Source organism: Dermatophagoides farinae, chromosome 3 (genome assembly GCF_024713945.1).
Source record: "Dermatophagoides farinae isolate YC_2012a chromosome 3, ASM2471394v1, whole genome shotgun sequence".
Taxonomy (NCBI): domain Eukaryota; kingdom Metazoa; phylum Arthropoda; class Arachnida; order Sarcoptiformes; family Pyroglyphidae; genus Dermatophagoides; species Dermatophagoides farinae.
Window position 1 is genome coordinate 3,954,116 of NC_134679.1, and position 21,029 is coordinate 3,975,144.

General features: G+C 27.5%; 1 protein-coding gene across 1 annotated transcript in view; it reads right to left on the bottom strand.

The window, feature by feature from the left end:
• LOC124494894 (uncharacterized) overlaps positions 1-21,029 on the bottom strand; it is a 51,927-nt gene that overhangs the window by 13,611 nt on the left and 17,287 nt on the right. The window lies entirely within an intron of this gene.

Here is a 21,029-nt window from a genome sequence, read left to right on the forward strand (position 1 = left end):
TTTCTTTCTTTTTCAATTTTCTATCCAACCACTACTATCATCATCCAAATGATATTGTTTTTTGTTTTTGTTTTTTTTCTTATTTCTTGTTTTTCATACCATTTTGTTGTGCCTCATGCAAAGAATATTTGTGTTCACCAAAGAAAAAAACGGAAAAAAAATCCACAGGGTTATTAAGATAATGGATCCAATTGGAACACACACATACACACACACAAACGAATAAAAACTTGGAAAAAATTTCTATAGAAATAATAAAAAAAAAGAATTCAACACATAAATATATGTAGAACGAAAAAAAAAAAAATAAAACAAACGAATGAAACGAATATCAAAAAAAAAAACGAAATGATACAAATACAAACAAACGCACACTGTATGATTGAGGCCAAATTCATCAACAACTAATAACGGTAAAGAACCAGGTTTTCTCTATACGCTAAAAGTGGTGGATGTATTCTGCTTTATACTAAAGCTAAATAATAAGAGAATCATCAATTCAAAATGTGTTTTGGTGGAATAGAATAGACATCCATTGATGATTGATGATGATGATGACTGACTGAAAAAAATATGGATAGACCGCTAGATGGATGGATGGTTGAAATGTGAATTGATTCTGATGATGATGATATATAAGATTCCTGAATATAAGCCACCATAGAATGCATGAAACGGAATGAAATTTCATTTTTATAGCCCAGTGATTCGGTCTATTTGGACTAATCATCATCATCATCATCATTATAATCACTGTATGTAGACAAATATTCTTTATGATGATTATCATCATATCAAAACAATGTATTTGTACAATATGGCCAAAAAAAAATAGTAGAAACAAACTAATAGAGCGAAAAAAAATCCAAAGACCAGTAATAAGACAATGAATTTCGGTTTCTGGTATTAAATTATTAAATTGGCTTCTGAATGTATAAATTCAAATCAAGAATATAAAAATACGAACAATAACAACCAAACTAAGAAAACAATAATTTTGATGATGATGATGAGCAATTGAGCCATAAGAATAAAACAACAAATACAACAACAATAAGGATTAAAAGGAATGATGATGATGACTGAAGAATTTAGTAAACCAAACAGAGAAAAACAAACGTAGAACGTTCAAACCAGAATTGTATAAATGAATGTTGTTTTTTTCACATAATAAAATGATTACCCAAAAAACAACAAAAATCCTAAAAATATGATCCACACACCTACAGATATATAGTGAGAAAATAACGGACAGGAAACAGAAGATAATTTTTTTTTTGCTGCAGCTGATTTTCCTATGGCCATCTCGTATCATTAAGCACATACAAAAACATAAACATGCATAAACATAAAGATATTATTACGCAGGCAAATTCCACAAGATGTTTTTTTTCTGCTGTATCATGTTTGCCTGAAGAACCAAGAGAAAGAGAGCGATACTTTCTGTAGAATAAAATCATCATCATCATGAGTACGATGAATATAACGACATTTGACAATCATCATCATCATCATCATAAAGCCATCGTCATGATCTGTGTTATTTTTAATGTCTGCTATGCAATTCCTTTTCTATGAAATGAAGAATGGCAATAGAGAAGAAGAAGAACGAAAAAAAAGAATTGGAGCGGAGCTTAAGTTCCACTGTGTGTGTGTGTGTGTGTAAGTATGGACATCAACAAACTTTATTATGAGACAAAAGAAAACAAAAAGTTGTTTGTGAAAATCATCGTTTTCTTGTTCCATCACTTTCTTTCGTTTTTTTCCCACTACTCATTTTCTTATCGGTGATATTACGTAAGGATAAAAAAAAGTAATAAAAAAACTCATTTTGAGCCTAAAAATCTTTATATGGCTACCAATACATTCAAATATCAGCCATCCAGGCCTGACAGTCAGATATCATCATCATCATCATGATGGCTAAATCATCCATTCAACAATCGAATAATTCAGAAAGGAAAAGATCGAATAAACAACAAATAGAAAAAAACCATCAAATGAAAAATTGAATTGAAATCAAACAACAACAACAACAGCATTACAAACACAATTGCAATTGGCCATTTTTTTCAATGATGGGAATGGGTCAATTCTTTATTTTTCATTTTTTGCTTAGCTATAGCAAAAAAAAAACACCAAAAACTTATTGAATTCACCACACACACACACACACAACCACACACAGACAAACAAACATATAACAATGATGATCGAGAAAAAAAAAATTCTGACGACCTAACAAAATTTATCCATCTTTATTCATTGAACGAACATCAGTTATATATTTGGTGTCAGACAGACAGATCTTTTGATCCGAATGTAAAAAAAACGATAATAATAATAAAAAGTAGAAAATGTCAAGGATTCTGTAAACAACAACAAAATATGTGTGTAAATGGGTGTTTTGTGTGTGTGTGTGTGTTTTTTTTCATATATTTTCTTTTCCATTTTTTTTCAATAACAAAACATATCAATGGAAAAAAAACAAATGTTATTATTATTACTTGTGTTATTTATATATAGAAAACGAAACTTTTATTTCCAATGTGGTAAGAGCAAGAATAACTTTATGTAATATGAAAAACAACAACTTTTGATGCTGATGATGTAATTCTTGTTTGTTTGTTTTTTTTTGTTTCAATGATCAATTATTGATCAAATATTTTATACCTACACACACCCATTTACAACACAATACAAAACAATAGTAAAAGAAAAATTATTATTATTGTTATGACACATCACATTCAATGTGATTATTATCACAAAATACAAATTTCCATTTTCACACATTCAATATCTTAATTGACTCATATTATTATGTTTCGATTCTTTGGCTATTTCAAGTTTGTTTTTTTTGTTTTGTTTATGCATTTATGGTATTGTTTGTGTTTATTCTCCATATTCAAAATAGCCCATTAAGAATAACAACAAGAAAAATTACTACACATCCTTTGAGTACTACTTCAAATTAAAACAATTCAATTCTTCATCATCATCATCATCATCATCATCAATTCTACACAGAGAATTTGCCCATTTAGATTATTCACCGAAAATTATAGGTTTTTATTCTATTCTGTGAACATTCACTACAAAGTGTGCTTTGGAAAATGAGCATTTTTTCTTTAAAAAGAGAGAGAGAGAGAGAGAGAGTGAATGATCAAGTCAATGAAAGTAGAAAAGGGCTCGTCGGTGGATTCATTTAAAGAATTTTTTCATGGTTCAAGATTATATTTTTTTTTGTTCCATTAAAAAAATTTCAAAAAAGATAAGACCCAAAAAAAATGAGATGAAATCCGGTTATCATTGTAAACGGGAGCTAGTTTAATTGTAAATGTTTGTCAGGTGGTATACTATTGCAAAAAAAAATTTGATTGTATCGCAACAATACACCACTCACTTACTTGAATTGAACTTGATATGCGAGAATATATTCAACGGGGGACATAAAATTTGGTATCTTAAGTGGACTGGAACTAATTAGGAACAATGTTTCACATAGCCACACAGACACATTGGTGGGCTTTTAAATTCTGGTAATGAAGGAATTGCTGAATATATATATATAGATAATGCAAAATAGAAAAAAAAACTTTTTTGTCGAATAGTTTCATTTCCAACAATGATTGTGTTCATTGAAAAAAAAATAAAGAAAAAAAAGGGTAAAACCAAGAAAATGTTTTGAAAATGTCAAATGACATCCGTTTTGTTTGCTGTCATAAACGATGATGATGGTAAAAGGAATTTTTTTTTAGTTTCAGTTTTAGTTTTTTTTAAAAATTGAAAAAACGGAAGAATGGAATTCGATTTTTATTTTTTTCCCCCTCTTTTTTTCCTATGAACTAATAACCGTTACATCGACATCTATGTATACTTACTTGATACAGAATTCACAATATTATGCCATTTATTTGAAGAAAATAATAAAAACATCAAGTGTACCATTGGGAATCTACATTAGTGGCAAACAAAAAAAATGAAAATGAAGAATAAAATTTGCCGTAACCTTAACAACATCTTAATCATCATTCACTCGATAGGTCAGTCATTATGACAATCATTAAGAATTTTTTTTTTTTTTTAGCAACAAGAAAAAATAGACAAATCAAACAAAACAAATTCAATGAATCATTTGTGTAATCTTTGTGTGTGTGTGTGTGGGTGGGTGTGCGATAAAAATAACTAAGAAACTGAAGAATGGAAATCGATACTTTAAATTTTCGAACGAAAAAAAAATTCATTGCCATCATCATAATCATCATTATTAAAAGTGTGATAAAATGTCAAAAAAAGGCAAAATTCGTATATTGAACCGATATATAAATGGAGAAAAAAAATAAAAAACAACAAAAGAAAAAAGAAAGAATCATTTTCCATGGAACCTTTTTAGTGTATAGAAAATATAAAAGTAGAAAAAGAATATGTGAAAGCAAAAAAAAAATATAGCACCCAATTAAAAAGGGGCAAAACAAAATTCCATATTCCATTTGACTGGATCTTTTTTTTAGTAGTGATTTTATACCCAAACACTCACACAGACAAAGATATATTTGGCTCAAAGAATCTTGAGAATCGAATAAAAAAAAGCGAGACCAACGCGAATAATAATAATAATAAAAGTGAAAAGTCAACTATATGTGTGTGTGTGTATTTTTTATATTGGCAAAAGAATGTATAGAATTGGATGCGCTGATATTCGTTGATAGAATGACAAAGGCACAGTAGCGGAAAAAAAGAAGAGAAAAATCGATTTACTTTTTTTTCTTGGTTCCGTTTTCATGAGATCCAATATTCATGTGGAACCACCATCATCATATAAGAAAATGAAAACGTGGAATGAAAATGAAAATATCACCAGTAATAATGCACAAACGTTCTAAGATGATGAACAAAATTTTTGTTCATTCATTCATTTCATCATATATATGGTTATTAATAATGAATTATGTAAAAAAAAATAAGAAATTCGTATTATTAGATGAAAAATGTTGGCATTGAAACATGTAAAAAGTTTAATTTGTTTTATAAGAATTACTATGGAATAATACAATCACAATGAAATACGGTACGGACAACCATCGAACAACAACATTCATGACATTTACCATAAAAAAAATTCTGAAATGAATGAAAATTTTCGATTCAAAAGAAATATTTATATAATAGTATCATTTTGGATTCTCATAATAAACATCATGCTCATTCATGGCTATTGTTATTGCATTTTTTCTTTTCTATTTCTATTTCTATTTCGATTCGATTCGATTCGATTCAAACCATATGGATTGGAAAGGACATTTATGCTTCAGGGTTATTTATTTCATAGCCATAGATAGGAAATAATGTCTACAAGTGTGTATGTGTATGTGTGTGTGTGTGATAATGAAAATCGCATTATACAGGAAATTTATATCTAAAAATCGATAAAAATGTTGATGATGAAATCGAACATCATCATCATGATGGAAAAATTATATCAAATATTTATTCAAGAAGAAAACTTGAAATTAAAAGCATAAATGGCAACGAAAAAAATCATGTCTCTATGAATAATGAATTGTGGGAAAAAAATATCAATAAATATATAGAACTGATATATGAAAGGAAATTCAATCTGAATTCATCTTCATTAAATTAAGCCTTTAATGACAAATTTTTTTTTCTCATTGGCAGCCGTATTGATTTGGGCCAATTTTTTTTTTTTTTTTTTTTTTTTGGATAAAAATCAGGATCAAATGAACTATTTTGTGAAAGAAAAAAAGAAATTAATTAAAAATAATGTTTATATGAGACAAAAAAATGAATGAATATCTGTATAAATATCAGATATGGATGGAAAAAAAATTGAAATCATGATGAATGTGATTAAAAAAAAAATCTCGATTGAACAACATCAATGATGAGAATTAATGAAATGACTAGAAACAAAAAAAAACCACAAACAACATTGATGACATTTTCATTTTCAAACTGGTCCAATATATCATGTTCACACAATTCATCACACAATGTTTTGCAAACGTCAGCGATAAAAAAAACAACATTCGATGCTACATTTTATTTTCGTTTGAACGACGTTGAATTAGTTGTTTTGTTTTTGAGACAATAAAAACGACAATGGAATTCGAATGATGATGATGATGATGATAAGATTGAAACATGAAAATGTAAATAACAATTTCATGTTATGATAACCAATGTTACCCGAAAGAGTGATGCAACAAAAAAATTGTGACATTTACACATGGTTATGTCGAATCATCATCATCATCATCATCATCATGTATACTGCCATGTGACAAATTCTACATTCTGATTCATTATCAGCATAATAATAATCGACAATTCAAATGGGAAAAAAATAGAAATAGCTTTTTCCGATACCAAAAAAAAAAAATTAATCACTAAATTGTCGACATTTTCAACAATTTAGTGATTCAAAAAAAAACAAGAATGTAAAAGAAAAACTACGAATAATCGGAAGCTAAGTATACAAAACAAAAAAAACTATGGAAAAAAAACTCATGGGAACTATGAAAACTTTTTTTTCCATCATTATTATTCCGCTTCAACTTTCATGTTTTTTTTTGCCATGAGATCTCTTTTGTCCAAAACAATGATGACAAAAGAGAGACAGAAAAAAAAACTCTGACTATAAATGCATTTTCGGTCCCAAAAGTATGCAAGATTAGACGAAAAATAAATACACAAACAAACACACATATACAATATATATGTACAAACAAAACAACAAACAGAATAGTATGGAATCCATCACGAGTACGATGAGATACAAATAACTTGATTAAAGAAACTCGAATCGAAATCTAAACAAAATAAGTGTGTGTGTATGTATGCTAGCATTGCTGAAAAAACAACTAGCCATCAGCGATCACGATTCTAAACATTCTTAATAACATCACGAATTTTTTTTTGTTTTGTTTTCGGGTTGTATAGTGGTGATGATCATGACGATAATGCTGATGATGATGATAGCACACACTGGTATCTGAATGTCTGTTGAAACAATTCGATCCAGAAATGGAAAAAAAACAACTAACCCGGAATGGACAGCCAATGAAATTTGTTGTTCAATAAAAAAACAACAACAACAACAACAACTAGAAAATAAAAGAGGCGAAAAAAAAGATTTGTTCCGATTGTGTGTGTGTGTGCGTGTCTTTCATTCATTTATTTATTTATTCGAATACAACCAAAAGAAACAAAAAATTAGCCCAGATTAATCAATTAATCGCAATATCGACTTGGAAAACAAAACAAAACAAAACAAAAAAAAGTTTTGTCCATTCAATAAAAACCAAAAAAAAAAAAAAAATATCAAACTCAGCGACAAAATAGAAAAAAAATTGAAAGTAATCTGAACAGAAAAAAAAATACAATTCAATAGATGGACAATTTACTTTTTTTTTGTTTGTCGTTGACTTTGTCCATTGGACGTCATTCGATTTTGATTTGAGAAAATAGAAAAAGAGGAGATAAAAAGAGTAGTGCACAACAGTGGTCCAAACAATAGTAGATACTAATTGATAATCAATAAAATCACCAGCGATCATTGCTATTGTAATTCATTTTCTTTATCACCACCAACACCACCACCACCACCCATTATTGTATTCGAATACAATACAATCATCAAAAGACAATAATCTTCTACAAAGGGGGTAAAGTGATTGAACTACTTTATTTGTGTGAGTGTGTATTATTTGTGGTAAAAAGTAGTAAAGCATCCGATAACCAGAAAAAAAGAGAGAAAAAAATGCTCAATAAAAAAAACCAAAAAAAGAAATATCAGCCTGGATCCAAAATCCCGATGGGACCGAATACCGGCTCGATAGTTGTGTATTTTTCTTTTGTTCATCACGTCATCATAATAATAATAATCACTATAACGACTATGTGTGTGTGAAATCAACTTTCGATAATGTAAGATAAAACGTATAATCATCATAACGTACACAGATTGTCCATGTATTTAGAATTTAATGTCCAAAGTTTTCTTTGTTCCATGCATGCTTCTTCTTTATCACGAGATCATTGTGGATTCAGTCATTTGGAACAAAAAAAAATCAGTTATCAAATCTGATATTTAAAGTTATTCAGTTGGTCGTCGTTGAACATCAATAAAATGGAATGGGTAAGCCATACGTTTCCAATCGAAAGTGTGTTCCTTTTTTTTAATATGACAGTCAAAAATTCAGTTATTGAAATACGGAAATTAGAACTAAAATGACAACACGATGATCATCATATATGCATGATGATGGTTATGATTATCACACAAAGGATAATGGCGATTTTTTTTTTTTTTTGATTCAAAAAAAATCGATAAGGTACTATCGATACTATCGGTATTTTAGAATGTAGAACTTTTTTTTCGTTGGTTATTTTCACTAGAAACAATTCGTTGTCAAAATGATGATGATGATGATGACGAAAACTGTCATTTAAAGTATCGATTTTTTCAATGGACTTCATTATCGTCATCATTGTTGTAATATAATCACTGATGATGGTGGAAACAAGTTTACGAAACGATCCAAAACAATCATGCCATAGACAGATAGTGTGAAAAAGAAAATTCTCACTAAATTCTGTCTTCTGTTAAATTCATTTTTTTTCTGTTCACAACCAACAACCAACAAAAAAAATAGAAGCGAAAAAAATTCAAATCCATAATCAACAGAATGCAAAGCAAAGAAAGAATTCTTTTTTTTATTTTTAATAAACAACAAAAAAAAGTTCGCATTCTGCAAAGTTTTTTTTTATTTTGTTTTATATTCATTTTGCCGCTAAGGCAAAAATGTACTGATGTCTTATTCTTTGAATAGAAAATTTGTGGATAATTTAAAGTTTTTTTTTCATTTTACTTTTGATTTTTTTTTCGCAAAACGAAAATGTATAAAAAAAACTTGAAAAAGTGAATAAAAATGAAAATAATGATGATGATGATGGGTTTTATAGCATGAAAATTTCTGAAGAAAATTCGCCATTTGACAGTCGTCATCATCAACAAAAATATGAATAAAACTGGCCACATTGTGAATCAATGAATAATGTGAATGAATGAATTGGAGCGAAAAACTCTTTGAAATAAAAATAAAAATAGAAAAAAATGAAGAATTTTCATTTTTTTCCAATGATAATTTTCTACAGCTGGACATCATCAAATATTGGACATTAACGAATCTTGATCATGAAATTATATTATATCAATATTTGTCAGTCTAGAATTTCGATTTTCATAAACTTACTTGTGTGTATGTGTGCTAATTTCATTTAGAAAAGAGAAAGAAAAATTTTCTCACATCAAGTATTTCAGCATTCAAATATCCAATTTCATTTCATTTTTTTTTTTTTTTTTTTGGTCAAAATTTGATATTTGAATATTAAACCGGAAAAATTGTTCATGTTCAACAATAAGAACCAAGAAGATTATCATCGTATTTAGAGTGATGACAATGTTCAAATAACAAAAATAAACGAAAAAAAAAATAATATTACTGAGTAAAATCGAACCAAACAAGCTGGAAAGAGAAATAAAAAAAAACTTTTAATGTTTCATAGTGGTGGCATGGTGATTCGTATCTGTATCTGTATCATATCCATCATACAAATATTCAGTATCACAACGAAAAGACGATGAAGATGAAAACAAAAAACAAATTTCACTTTCGATCTTTCTTTCTCACTATCCATTTCGAGCTTATTCTTTTAGCATTATTATTATCATTGGATACGATGGGGACACATTATCTATCTTTAGAACCCATTAATCTATATTGCAAAAATAACTTTTTTCTTTATTTCTTCGTATATTTACACTAGAATCTATTTTTTTTCTTATTGTTACGTAACGTTGTCAATTGAGTAGACTAAAACGAAAATGAAACCTACATTCTTTGATATTCTCAGTTTACATCAAATACTATGATCATTCTATGTAGAAGTAAAAAATATTCTATTCGAAGCAGTATGGAAAAGAAAGACGAAAAAAAACGTGGCAAAATAAGAAACAAAAAAATTTTTTTTTCTCTCGAAAATTACTGCGTAAAAAAAATACAGACAGTATTCGAAACAGTGATCATCAGACAACAAAAAAAAATCCAGTATGTATGATGTCAGATTGTCATATTGTTGTGTATCCAGTGTGTATGATATTTCGATTTATTATTATAAAATTGCGTGTATGGTTACCATTATCATTATTATAAACAAAATTCTACAATATACAATTGCTTCACATATCGAAAAAATATTTCTAAATCAAACAAAAAAAAAGAGAAAAAAATTCAACATAAAAAATCCATATTCAAGTGAATGCATACATTTTGTTTTGTTTTTTTTTGTTTGTTTGTTTCGTATATTACAAACCACTTTTTCTTCATAACAATGATTCTTGTGTAATTTTTTCTTATTATTCTAACCGATTTTCTTAGTGATGATGATGATCCAATATTGTATAATAACAAATATTCAGTAACATTTCATTCATTTATTCAAAAGCTATTCTCAATGAAAGAGAAAATTGTTTCATAAAGAATATGTGATATACCGTAATAATAATGATAAGAATATGAAGAAAATGATAGCCATTATGTTGATGATGATGATGATGATGAAGTAATTTGCATGTCAAACACAGAATCACACACATGTACAGTATAATATCAACAACACTAACTCTTTTACCAAAAAACGATTATAACGAAAACGAAACAACAACAACAATGTTGACAATAAATAATAATAATACAGAACAATCGTGACAACGATTATGATGATATTAATAATAATAATAATAAGAATAAGAAGAATGAAACTGATACAACAAACAAACAAGGCGTGAAAGAAATAATCAACAACAACAACAACAGAAGAACAAAAAAAGGAAACAAGATTTCATAATAATCCAGTTTTTTTCATTTTTCTTATTTTTTGCGGCATTTATACGTTTTTGTTTTATGAGTAGCAATTTTTTAAAAACTTTTTTTCCGAAAACATTTCTACTAGATATTCCAAAAAAAAGGAAACAAAAATCTGGCCGGTCATTAAATCAACCAACCAACCAACTAACCAACCAACCAACCGATCATCATCATCATCATCGAATTCGTTGATGATTCTTGAAACGGTTATGATCATCATAATCATTATCATTAACGTACAACAAGAAGTTGTGAATAAGGAATCTTTTTTTTTACATTTCCTATAATGAATGAATGAATGAATGAATCAGTATATTTATGAGTAAAAACGAAAGAAAGTGAAAATTTTTGTTTTTTAAACATTCATATCTTTTTCGGAAACACTATAGTCATATCACTGTTTGGTACAAGACAAAAGTATGAATGAATGAATTGTGAAGAAAAATGAATGTTAACCATCATCATCATCATTGTCGTAGTCGTCGTAAATGTCATTCGTCTTATTTTTTGTTTTCAAAGAGATTTTTTGTCAGTCTAAAAAGAGATGGTATAAAAATTCATTTTAAATACTCGATGATAAAGGAGAAAAAAGAAATGAATGAATGAATTTTTTGGTCCAGGAAAAGTTTTTCCAAGTTGAAATACAAGTAGTTGTATGTATGTATGTATGTATGTGTTTTTTTTTCATTTCCACAAAAGGAAATGCCGATAGATATTAGCGGCCATCATTATCATCATAATCATCATTATAATGATTTCGTGAAGAAAATTTTCAATTTATTCTTTACTTGCTACTCATATGATGGTATTTGACTTTTTTTTTCTTCAGAATCATATTGCCATTTTTTCAATTTTCTAAGGCCATCAATGAATCACGTTTATTTTTTCCTTTATTCTTGGGACCTGTACGAATCTATAGAGGCTAAAGCCATCAAAATTCTATTTTTTTTTTTTTTTTTGCTGATGTTAACCAATTGTCCATTGAAAATATTTATACACAAACATAGGGATAGAGCGGCCAAAAAAAAAACAAAATCTTTGGCCACCAACAAAGAAACATCTTCACAAACGCAGACACATACAGAGGATCTTTTTGCATCGTTTTTATTTTCTTTATTCTTTACATTTTATTAGTATTATACTGATGAAAGTATGGAAAAATAAAAGCAAATAATTTGTTAGTTGTTTTATTTAATGCTTTAAACACAGACACACACACACACACACATCCGAACCGAAATGCACATCCACAACACGAATGGTAAATACGTTTTAGATGGCACGTTCCAGTGAAAAAAAACAATACGACAAATAGCCGAAAACCAAAATGAAAAAAAAACAAAGACAAGCAAAATGAAGAATATCAGTGGTTTTTGTGTGACTGTCGAAATACTCATTCGATATATGTGGGGTTACTGAAACAAACTTTGAAATACCATTGTAAAATGTTATTTTTGTCTCAAATCATACAACAATTTGTTCTTTTCCCATCAGATCTTATAGACAAGAATTTGGTGGAATTTTTTTTCAAAATTTTGCTCTAAATAAATAAAACAACAAAAAAAAATACACAGAATTCAGTTCAATAAATATAATTCATGTGTGAATGTAAATTTTTATTAAATCACAAGTTCAATGTTTCTTCCTGTACCAGTGTGTTGGTCAAATGATTGTTTTTTTTTCATAGAAATATGCACACAAACACAAACAAACAAAAACAAGAGAAGTATTGTACATTTATATAATCATAAATGATTATCATAGTCAAATGATGATAATAATCATAAAGTTCAAGAATCAATGAACACAAGTCTATTCGTGTGTGTGTGTGTGTGTGTTTGTGTATGTAAAAATTTTAATCTTGTCGTATGAAAATTTATGATAAAAAAAACAAGTGAATATTAATAGAAAGTTAGAATAATAGAAACAAAAAACAACCAAAAGGACGGAAAGAAAAAAACATTTGTCATATTTTGTACTCATGAAAAAAAAATCTATGACAACAATGGATACAAGAAACTATTATTATTTGGGACAAACCATTATGTAAACGAATGATTTATAGTACGTATAATTTTTACAGTATTTTGTATAAGATTTTTACTTTATAATAATAATAATAAAAGCCAATATATTCATTATCAAGAAAAAGAAAATGAATCAAAATGAAGTGAAAATTCATTTATTATGCCGGAATTTTGTTTTTTTGTTTTTTATATATATGCATGCATAATTATGTATTCCTATCTTTATGATACAATGTGGCTACCGGCTACTATAATGATGTGAGATGAGTAGAATGATTTATTGGATCATTCTTCTTCTTCTTCTTCTTCTCATCACATAATAATAAAAAAAAGAAAATAAAAAAAATTTAAAATTAACCGACACTATAGTTGAAAGTATTCAAATAAAATGACCAGATTGTCATGAAGATAGGAAAATAACAAAATAAAATGATTTGTATCTGGTAATAGAATCAAATTCATCGTTAAGAATTTGGTAGAATTAAGAGCAAAAGAAAAACCAGCTGCCAAAATCGAACAGGTGAAATAGTTTTAATTAATGTTTTTTTTTTTTGGGGGGAACAAGCAATAAACAAATCTTGAAACTTTTGATCAATCTGAACTAAAAAAAACCTCTTATTTTCAATAAAACTATTATTATCAATAGCATTTTTTTTGACAAAAAAAAACTTTAAATCAAATGTAAACACTAATTTTGAGATTGATTTTAGTGTTTTTTTTTTGAAGAAAAAACTTTGTAGAAAAAAAGTTTCACTCTATACGACATCGTGTTACTGTTTTTTTCCTATTACTCAATTTTAAAAAATTAATTCCATACACTTGAAAAATTGTACCCAAGTTTCAGCCTATATACATTGATACATCGATTAACTTGTGAACTGGTAAAACGATGACCATGTATCGAATTGTTAACCGTGGTATCGCTGTATTGTTTTGTTCAAATTATTAAATAAAATAAAAAAAATGAAGGAAATGAAACTTAATCGAAATTAGAGAGAGAGAGAGAGAGAGAGAATGGGAAAAAAATAATTTTCAACCATTTTCGATTTAGTTGTGATTTTAACTTTTTATACAATATTATTATTACCATTAGGGTAAATGGTATTGCCCTATGTGTGTGTGTGAATGTGTGCCATTTAAATTGCAACAATTTTCTTTACTGAACTGAATGATTTAAAAAAAAAATCCGATGACCCGTAGGCATTGTCGAACTTTTTTTTTCATTTTCTTTCAAGTAACAAGGTCTTTGAAAAGGAAAAAAAACGAATAGACTGAAAATCTGGTTTTTCCTCAAAATTAAGATTTGTATTTCAATTTGTCTAGCGTAATAACGAATTAAGATGAAAGTTTCTTTTCTACTTTGTTTTTACAATTTTCAAACAGAAAAAAATAAAAAGAATTATGAGTTTCACTTCACAAACAGACAAAGAAAAAAAGATTGAATCCTGTTCATTATTTTATACTAAAACTACTGTTGTTCATGGACATTAACTTTACAAAAAAAAACTTTGAAACAAATTAAAGCCCATTGTGAATGAACAATAGAATAACAGAATGGAAAAACTTTAACAAAAAAAATCAACAATATTCATCAAATGTTGTCGATTATTTCCAATTGATTAGTAATAGATTCTTTGGTTGCAAATCAACCAACACAAAAATAAAAACCAAAGAATTTGTTTTGTTTTTTTTTTTTTTTTTTTTGAATAGAATTGAAAATAAAAATTGAAAAAAAAATCGCCATAATTTTTCATCCAAAGTCAAATCTATACCGTTGAATTTTTTTGTTGTTGTTGTTGTTGTCAGTCTCTCTTTCTATTTTTTTTTTTTTTTTTTTTTTTTGAAACGTACAAATACAAACCGACTGGGCCAAAAAAAAACTTGAATCAATGATTTCCAAAAAAAAAAGAATTCAAGCAACCATGGAAATAAATTTTTCTTTTTTTCTTTATAAACTAAGCTGTGTATACCGAAAAAAAAGATACAAATGCCAAGCGGAACTAAAAAAACAAAAAAAAAATCCCAGCAGCAAAGAATAAATGATAAAACAATTGGATTGAATGAATAAGGGAGAAAAACAGAATATCAATATAACTATTCGAATGGAACCAAACGTACAAAAAAAAATAAAATAAAAAATAAATAAATACATGGACCACGAAGGATATGATTCCATGAATTGAATACAGAAAAAAAAATTCAAAATATCATTTTGATGTTTGTAAGAATTTTTTTTCATGATATTCTGCGACTACTTTGTAGTAAATTCCATCGTACATATACTGTACTGTGAATAAACTGACTTTGAACGAAAATAAAAAATTTTCATTTTGAGACATTTTTCATCCATAGATTTTGTATCATACAGGATTTCTATGGAAAAAAACATTAAGAAAAACCAAAATAAGATGAGAAAAATTTGAAAAAAAATAAAAAAAACAAAAAAACAAATCATCATACGACGACAATGGATGAACATTTTTCTGCTAGACCTGAAAACAAATCGGTCAAAATAAAGACGAACGATACAAAGTGTTATGAAAAATGATAATAAAAAAAAAATTTATTTTCATTGCTAAATATCTACAAACAACACGAAAGAAACAAGATCAACTTGTGTGAGTAAATGAAACAAGAGAAAAAAAATCATTTGTTAAGCATCATTTGCTGCATCATTTTTTTCTGGTTTCTCGATATTTGGTTGTCTTGTTTTTTTTGGGGTGGGGTATTTTTTAATGGATAGTGTTTGGTTTGAAAACCACGAAACAAAAAATCTCTTAATATGATGATAAAGTGATGATAATTTTTTCCTTCCTTTGTTTAACAAGAAAATTTAGCCAATTTTAAATATTGATCACAAAGCCACATTCAGTATCCAGACAGAAAAATGCATTCACTAATTCTGCAAAGCAATTTTTTTCCATTTTTTTTTAATACTAACTATTCTAATTCATTATTCTAATGGTTATTGATTTGAAAGCTATATGTATGAGATTAAAGAATTCAAAATTATCTGACACAGATTACTGGTATATAGAAAATAGATTGTAATTAATTTAATTATAAGACCATTTAGGAAAAGATGATGATTGTGTATTTGTGTGTTGGCGGGGGGGAGGCAATTAATAGAAATGAATATACAAAAAAATAAAATCAGCGTTTAACCAGAAACGAATGAACCGAATCGATAAAAGAAAAGATAAAGAGGAGAGTAAGATTCGATTACTTATGGAGGAATTAAACGACCACTATCATTATCATCTATGTTGGAGCTTATCTTTGAATAGCATAACCTAGTAAATCGCAGTAAAGCAAGTTTGTCGTTTCAGTTTTAGGGGCAAAAAAGTAAGAATAGTAAGAAAACGAAAATCGTTTTTCGATTGAGATTCAATGAACAACTCCGGGAAGAAAAATGTTTCTTTTCGTTTTGTTTTTGTTTTTTTTTTACTTCGTCGTGTTCTTGGGCCTTTCTTCTTTTTTTTCTTAATGATTTACTGATAGAATGAACAATTGCTTTAATATGTATGTGTATAAGAAAAAACCCCTTTACTTACTCATACACAAACACGGTTGGAAAAAAACCGACCATGAGTTGAACATTTAAATATAGCAGGAATAGTGGGATTCTTAAAATATCATTTGGATACTTCGTGTGTGTGTGTGTGTGTCGTTCACATCTGCTACATCTGGCCTATAGACTTCCTTTGCCTTCTTATTCTCTTTCCCGGGTATTCATTTCTTTTTTTTCTAACTCGTTTCAACATCATTATTATTTAGTTCTCAAGTCTATTGGTTAATGTTGGGATCGAGATTTATTTATTTATTTTTCCAAAAAAAAAAAAAAAAAAATTTTCAGAAACCTATATGGAACAGTATGAACAAAAAAATCGGTTGCACTTTTTCATGAACAAAGACAAACTATGAAAATGACAACAAAGTAAAATTAAGTGCCCATCTTTTTTTTGGTGAGAAAAAAAAATAATGTCATCTTGCGATTTTTTTTCCACCACCATAATCATCCATAGTCTAGAGCATTTTTTTCAATGGGGCAAAAATAGATATACAAACCAAACATCTGACGACCAAAAAAAAAAAAAAATAAATGAAGAGAAAATGTTGCTGGTCTTTTTATTCTGGTTTTTGGATTGTAAAATTTTTTTCATCAATTGAACAAAAAAAACAAACAAACAAAAAACAATAGATTAACCTATTGATCGAATCCGAATAACATTTTTCTATTGAAATTCATATTATTGAAAAAAATTGTCATTCATGTGAAAATGTTTGGGGCTAGAACCACAGTGACAAGATTTTTTTTTCTATTATATCGACAATCATTTAAAACCACACGCACACACACACACACACATTTATAAATATAGATTTTGACAATGATCAAAAAATCGAGTGTTCATTATCATCATCATTTATAGCAGTTTATTACATTTTTTTTCAGTGAACGTTTTTTTTACATTAATATATTCTCGATTGAATGATCAAAGATGATGATGATAATGGAGAATAATTTTAAATTTTAGAATTTGAGATTGGTACATACAAATGAGAAATGCAAAAAAAAGTAAAGAATAAACCACTTCTCGTTATTCCGGGAAAAAATGGCTCTTTTTCACTAAAACATGATACCGGTTATATACAGAATTACAATATATTAATATATTGAACAATTTTTATTCAACTTTTTTTTATTCAACGATTATCATCATCATCGTCATCATACTGTTATATTGATAAGAGCTAGTTTTTTTTCGCTAAAAAAAAGTGATGATGATGAAATATAACATGGGTTAAAAAACAACGAATGAAAAAATATGAAAGCAGAATCAATCTGAAACGACAAAGGCACACAGACACACACATACACACACACAATGGCCATATCTTGAATGTAAAATCTATAATAATATCTATACTACCGTTGTTGTTGGTTCCTATTTTATATTATGATGATGAAGCCGAAATATATTCGGTTAGATTTTGCCATTTTGATATTGTTGAAAATTTTTTTTTTCATTTCTATTTTTTTTCCACGCGTACACTTTACACTTTATTGAATTTTTCTATTTTTTTTCTTTTCTTTTTTTTTTTTTTTTTGCTATTACTGTTGCTGTTGTTGCTTTTCATCATTTATATTCCATTTGAATACGGGTGGTGAAGCAAAAAAAGAAGAAGAAAAAGAAGAAAAAATACAGCCAGTGGATCATCATCATCATCATCATCATCAGCCTAGATCAGAATTCAATGATAAATACCATTGAAAAATGGATAAATCAATTCTTTGTGCCATAATAAAACTTAGTTCATTTTCATGTACTTCATCCATTCATTCATTCATTCATTCATTCATTTTTTCTATGAAAAAAAACTCCTTTTTTATCATAATAATAACAACAACAACAAAAAACTTGCTAGACAAAAAAAAAAGAAACGTTTGGTTTGTTTCAATTCATGATACGAATACATACGAGAACATTACGCGGCTAGATTTCAATGAATGGATGCTAACAATTTTTTGTTTTCTGGCCTTACATAAATGCCAAATGACCAAAAAAAAAACATTGGTCTATCTATTGAAAACTGAAGAAAAAAAAATAAGAATATCACGTTCAATAACTTGAAATTCATGTAACAAAAAAATGAAAACGAATTTCATTTCATTTTTTTTAGCTGTCGTTATCGACAGTACATCAACACCTTTCAGCTGAACGCCAAACAAACAAACAAATAATCGAAAATTTTTGATCGACAAAGAATCTGAATTTTTCAATCTTTTTTTTTATTCACTGATTTTATGAAACGTTTACTGATGTTTTTGATGATGATACAACATAACACACTTGAAACGTTTTTTTTTCCGGAGCCAAAATAAAAATGATGCATGTATTCAATGATTTTTTTTTTTGGTTTTGTTTCCTTTATTTACAATTGTTACATCATCATCATCATGATCATTTTCAATATACACAAAATTGAATGGTCAGAACAAAGAAAACAGCACAAAAAAAATTCGGATACAGAATACGAAACAAACAGATGTTGATAATGATGGTTGAAAAATAAAATTATATTGAATCGATAATATTATTTTGATAAAATTTTCATTTGAACATACACACACACACACACACATACATGCAAATCTTTAGTATCCATCATCATAGTAATGGATATCATCATCATCATCAACAACATACAAAACAACAAATTGTGGCTAACCAAAACAAAATGAGTTAAGGAAAAAAAACATTTTCTGAGAAATAATGGAAAAATTTTTTTTATTTTTTTCTCATTCATTCAAAAAAGAATCAAAAAAAGAGTTGTTTATAAATCGATAAATCGAATATACTGGATTGTATATGAAAATTTTCATTTCAATTTTCCAACCATACATTGACCAATGTTGTCAAATTTTTTTGTCACTAAAATCCAATCTCAGATATACTGAATACTAACTTTGTGTATTCAGTTTATCAGATTTTAATTTTATTTCAACCAATTTTTCTTTGTGTATGAATCTGAATGGAATGTTTTTATATATATTCATTCATCTTAACGCATCGAATGCAAAGAAAATTCAATGTTGTAGTCATTGCAATAACAATGATAATAATAATTTTTTTCATTTTTATTTGATATCAAAATTATTTATAACTTCCGGCTGTTTATTATAGCAATTGTTGTTGTTGTTGTTGATTTCACCAGAATATCATACAAAATTAAATCATCTAAATTACAAAGATTTTCAAATACGAGCTGACCATAAGTATATAATTGTTTGTTTTCAAGTTTATTGTCTATTCTGACTAACAACAACAATCAGATAATCATAATCAATTTGATTATAATCAAAATCACCTTTATGGTGGATAGAAACAAAAACTATTCCAAGTTTTATATCATCATCAACAATCATGATTGCAAGAAAAGCAATAAATATTTTTCTTGTCTCTTTTCAACTCTTGAATCCAAGGCCTATTAGTTTTTCATGCATAATGGATAGATTCTTTTTCATATATGACATGACTATGACAATATTATGAACATGGCAATCATAATAATGATTGTGAAATTGGAATATGGTGTGCCAATGTCTGTGCGTCTATTGTAACATTCAAATAACAAAATAAAAAGAAAAAAAATAATGATTTGTTGAGATTCTGGTCTGTTAGATCCATATTATTAATAATAATAGAACATAGACTCATGTTTATTGGTTCGATGATTTGATTTGGTGCATATATGAAAAAAAATAACAACAACAACAACAACTAACAAACCAGAAATAAAATATTCTGAAATTTCCAACAAAATAGTTATGATCATCATGATGATGAATAGCAAAAAAAAAAGAGAAAAAAGAAACGGAATATATAGTAGAATTGGAATATCAAAAAAAAAAAATAATAACTTTAGATAAAAAAAAAGTCGAAAAAAATGTGAGAATCGATAATTGAAAATTAGCGTGGCTCGAATCCAAAAATGAGTGTTTGGTACGGTTCATTTTTGTAATCAGAATAAAACAAACCCAAATTGAATAAATTGTTAGAAGTGTTCTGTATTTTGCATATATAAATCTCTATAGGTCAATCAAAATCAATGGCCACACTATTCCTATACTTTTATGCGCGAGAAAAGGAAATAAAATAAATGCAAAACAAAAAATCATTGATCATCTCATTTGCTAAGCCTAGATATTTTGAAAAAAAAGTTCATTGAATGTAGCGGTGATTAATGTTTTTTTGTTTTGTTTTGTTTTGTTTTGTTTTTTTTTTTTTTTTGGTAGCCATCCATGTTTTGATTTTGTTACCATCATATATATTTGGTTTATTGTTTTAGAATTTTTGAGAATACTGGTGAAAAATATGAAAATGGATATTTTTTGACAATTTGTTTTTTTTTCGCAACACCAAAATAAACAATCTATATGAATACTGAAAGACATTATGATACATTATGTAAATGGCATCAGTCAATATGACTTATAAAACAACAACAAAAACAAAAAAAAGGCAAGGATCATTAAATTCTCAAA